Source organism: Aplysia californica, unplaced genomic scaffold (assembly GCF_000002075.1).
Source record: "Aplysia californica isolate F4 #8 unplaced genomic scaffold, AplCal3.0 scaffold00072, whole genome shotgun sequence".
Classification (NCBI taxonomy): Eukaryota; Metazoa; Mollusca; class Gastropoda; order Aplysiida; family Aplysiidae; genus Aplysia; species Aplysia californica.
This window is the reverse complement of record NW_004797342.1, coordinates 1,493,453-1,498,452: the sequence shown is the minus strand read 5'-3', so window position 1 is coordinate 1,498,452 and position 5,000 is coordinate 1,493,453. Positions and strand designations below refer to the sequence as shown.

The 5,000-nt window shown below is 38.8% G+C and overlaps 1 protein-coding gene across 1 annotated transcript in view; it reads left to right on the top strand.

The window, feature by feature from the left end:
• LOC101854558 (cyclin-dependent kinase 18) overlaps positions 1-5,000 on the top strand; it is a 49,472-nt gene that overhangs the window by 1,002 nt on the left and 43,470 nt on the right. The window lies entirely within an intron of this gene.

Here is a 5,000-nt window from a genome sequence, read left to right as displayed (position 1 = left end):
AACCCAAAGTCAGAAATAAGTCTACATAAGAGAGATTGAAGAAACTGACCAGTCAACTGTACTATTGTCATGACAATTAGCAGTAAAGTGTTTGTTGGAAATATTTTTTTAAAAGACGATAATAATGATAATAATAATAATAATAATAATAATAATAATAATAATAATAATAATAATAATAATAATAATAATAATAACAATAAATTGCATTTTTATTTGTCCCAGAAGGGCAATTTGGTTCACAATGGCAAACATACATATTATACATATATAAATAAATAATTATAAATACGTACATACATAAATACATACCTAAATACAAGCATAAAGGCATACATAAATACACAATATTGCACAAATACAGAACAGTTTACAACCATGCCACTGTCGGTCGCCACTGTGCAGCGCTTTGTATTTTGTATTTTGAGATAGGGTTGTCGTGCCTTGCTTAAGGACACACCCCCGTGACCACCCATCTGATCCCCGTTTCTCCGACACTTGCTTGACTTTACTCACTTAGCCCTTGAGCCCCCCCCCCCCCCCCTTCTCTAAAAAGTAGTAGGATAAATCTCGAAACGACTCTCAGGCATTTAATTAAGTAATGAAGTGAGGAAGGGTGAGGGGGGGGGGGGGGGGTGATGAAAACACTGTTGGCTGACTCAAGTATTTCTATAACGAATAAAGGAAGAGATGAAAAAAGAAAGAAAGAAAGAAAATTAAAGATAATGAGAGAGGGGGTGTTAGATAGATAGATAGATAGATAGATAGATAGATAGATAGATAGATAGATAGATAGATAGATAGATAGATAGATAGATAATAATAATAATAATAATAGATAGCATTTGTATAGCGCATATCCCCACTCAACAGCAGGCTCTATGCGCTTTACACTATATTATTACCCCAGCAGACCATAGAACACTCCGAAACATTCTCAGCTTCCCGAGAAGCATACATAGATAGATAAATAGATAGGGAGGGAGGGAGACTGAGGGAGATAGATAGAGAAAGAGAGAGAAGGGATTGGGAAGGAGAGATAGATAAAGAGGATGGGGGTGTTACTTTCATCCTGGGAGGTAGAATGTCTAGTTGTAATGAGGGGAACATTTTTCTTTGCTTGAGGTATGAATTACAAATTATGAACGTAACTGCTGAGGTATCCCCACACCTGCCGTGAGTCTGACCGGGGTATTAAGGGGTCTGGGGGCTATTATGTCTGGAATGAAAACAATTTCATTACAAGCTCACCGAGCTCTGAGCTTTGTGCTACTACCAACTTATTATTATTAGTGTAATGTTTTCTCTAATTATGTTGGTAAAGGTCTAATTCTCCACTCCATTCTTTTAAAAGATTTTAGAATGCATTTTCTTGCAAGACGCCAGGCGACCCATATGGGGCGCCACGGAAAATGAAGATCTTATTGAGTGTGCAGAAAGTCAAGAAAGTTCTGAATAGAGGGATCAAACATACTTCTATCAACATGATTGCCTGTAGCGTAGGTCTAAACATTTAGCAAACAGTAACCCCTTATGCACCTCTAGTAAGCTCTTACCCATACACACAAAATATTCTGTTTAACAGTGTGTGCACCCCGAAAATATGTGTTTTTAGGCACATCAGAAAAAACGCAAAAATGGGGCAAGGGAGAGCACATTCTTGTTATCAGCTGATGTTAGTATCCTTATTTGCGCGACAATGTCAGCTCATGAAGAAAAGTTAAGTCACCAAAACCGTGGTATTAGGTATGTGTATCAGCCATAAAATAATCTACGCAGAAAGTGGCTTTCATTATGATTTTAAACTACAAGGTCAGAAATAACAGACTGTTGTCCACGTTCTCAATTCATTATTTTAGCTTTGGCTTCCCACACAATTCACTTAAATTTGTTTGGTTGTGTGTTTCTGTTATTTCTGTGAACTGTGGGAAAACATCTGGCTTGTTCCCAACAGAATTGTAGGCTTTGAACCTAGAGTAGAATATGATGGAGAATGGAGAAGGTTACGATTTGATGCTCGAGGGAGGTCAGAACTCTTGTCTGTTGTCAGGATTCGTCATCAATAATAGCGTGGGATTTAAGCGGCATTCTGGTCGCTAAGACGATTCCTTTCATTTCGTAAAAGGGGATGGGTTTTTCTAGCTGCTGACGTTCTCTCATATTGTGTTAATTTGTTTTAGGGGGATGGGGATTGTAGAAGATGAAGGGGGTCGAGAGTGCGTGTGTTCTGGGGGAGGAGGAGATGGGGTCCAGGCTGACACATTATTTTTCATTTTTATCTGTATCCCATCCGAGTCTGTTAACTGGCAATGTGGATTGAGTGCGTTTAAGAGTGTTTTAGTGTTTCTTTTGTAATGAATGTTGTCAATGACAATGAATGACAATGACAATCTTTGTTCATCTCACAGGGAGAAACTTCCAATGCGGTCGTTAGATCTATCCGTCCCATTAACATCGGACTTGGAACTTATTCCGCCCATTCCTTCTCTATTGCAGGAACAAACCTAGACATACAAGTAATGAAAAGAAGAGAGCCAAAGCCCTTTTGCGTAAAAAATCCTCAAACACATTTCTGATGGTTCAAATTTTCAAACATGTCATCACTCACTCGTCCCTTAGCTTGTATTCTCGTAGGGAGCTCAGCATAGATGTCGAGATTTTCTTCCGAATCTGTATGTCTGTCGTCCTGACGATGAGCTCCCTTGAACACAAATTACTCCCTTCCTTCATTCAAACATGTACCAGCAACAAATTGCATTCAGTTCCTGAGTAGACCGTAGCAAGACTCACTGCAAGATCGCAAGACTATTGCCATAAGTCCACTCATTGCCTTTATAAAGTACTAGAGGGAGGGATGGGAAGAAAAAGAGAGTGAGAGAAAGAAAGAGAGAGAGAGAGAGAGAGAGAGAGAGAGAGAGAGAGAGAGAGAGAGAGAGAGAGAGAGAGAGAGAGAGGGGGTGGGGAGAAAGTAAGAAAGACAGAGAGAGAGGGGGGGGGGATTTTCACTAATGAAATTATATTTTTGTACTGTTGGAAAACCCATTGAGCACTTTTTAAGTGAAAATGCACTGTAAGTATAAATGTAATTTATTTTTAATAAGTCCGTTGGAAAATATGATGATCACGTCAAGCTGTTCAAAAATCTTCAAACTCGACCCAGATTTTTGAAATATAGCCCAAACAAACTTCGATAAGTCTGGAGAGAAGGGGCGTTCAACAAGTTCAAATTTCAAGGAAACACAAGCTGACACAGCGCATTCCTTCCTTCTAGAATCTTCTCTCAGCAGAGTGCAGCATCGACAAAGTAAAAAGCAACCGCACAATTACTGCAAACAAGTATCATTTGTTTTTCCACCATCAACTATTAACAGCAAATCACAGTTCGATTCTCAGGGTATTCCAGAAGGCGCAAAGATGACAGTGACATATAAACCTAAAATTTGCCTTGTTTGTACATTATAGGAAGATGTTTTGAATCAATACCGGAACGAAAATCCTCAGAAAAATTATGCCCTCCCACAATTCTAAGATCTTCACCAAAACAGCCGAACCTTTGTGGAAACGCGAAACAAAAGAAAAGCACGCTCATTGTGGCGTGCCAAACTGGAATTATCGGACATTTTGGAGGAACCCAACTTCCCGACCGCGGAACTCTGCATGAATTCTGGGTCACAAACATGTTATGAATTTGTTTTAATAGAGGTTTTACGGCGCTCACAAACTGCATATGGTCATATGAGCGCCAAGATTTTAGGAACTGGTTTTGTGTATGGCACGCCTATTGTATTAAACTGTGGACTATTCGAAAAATTTCAAGCTGTTCAATTTTGCAGGTGTCTTGAAAATGGCATGCAGGTGTGAGGAGAAAATTATTTGCTGTTCTTTTCTGCAACGAGCTACCTAAAGTTTCAAATTTCAGCAACCATACGCTGCTTTAAATACGTTCAATATTCATATGTAAGAGAGAGTCCGCACAATAGCAGTACACAACGTGTTTCTCCTGAGACAAAGTTTAAGTTGAAAGGGGATGTAAAGTTGAAACATTTAGTTGTTAGTAACCTCTAATGCTTTTGCAACAAAGCGAAAGACATTAGAAGTTCTGATAACAACCTAAGAGGAGAAACTGGTGTGCAGCGCCTTTCATATCGACGTCACCTTTAAGCAGAGGTTGCGCCCCCCCGGCTGACATTTCAATATGAAGGAGCAACACGCTTTTCTGCGACGTACAGTTGAACAGTAGATGCTTTGTCAGCCATTAAAGATGTAGTTATTTGGCTGCATGGATATGGAGAGCTAGATAATTGCTTATATCGACTCCAAGAAGGTGTCATACATTCTTATTACGCGAAGCTCTGACTTTCCATATCTTTCCATTTTCTTCGACATTTTTTTTGTCTCTTTATATTTTGACGGTTAAGTTTCCTTATAAAATAATATTGTTCCTTTCCAAATTCAATGTTTCTATTCAGAGTTAAACGGACAGTAAAATGCGTTAATGGATGATTTTCCTTTTTTCTTCCCATGCCTCATTCATGTCACTCGGATGCCAATTTCTGATCAGGTCGATCAAAATAAGCAGAGAACCTTGAAAAATAAAACTGCCTAAACAACCCAAGTTTAAGTCTGAAACGTCATAATATTAGGGATCCGAAGCAGTCATTCACTCTGTTGCATCACTGGAACTGGAATAATTGCTTGCCTCTGGCTGAGGGTCTGCATTGAGCAGCAGAATGTAACTGGACCTTGATAAGGCAATAGATTAGAGTGAAGAATTTCTGATGAAACTGAAATTGTTGAGGAAACTTTAAATATTTTGACTCAATTTAGACATTGGAATTTTAGAAAGCGGGATGATTCGACACCAGGGCCATTTCGAGCAGAGACGGATACAAAGGATACAGACAGAGATACTCAAGTGCGAAGCACTCCCTCCCCCTTAAAGATAAATAAATATAGAAATAAAGAAATGAATAAGTAAATAAATAAATTTAAAAATAGAT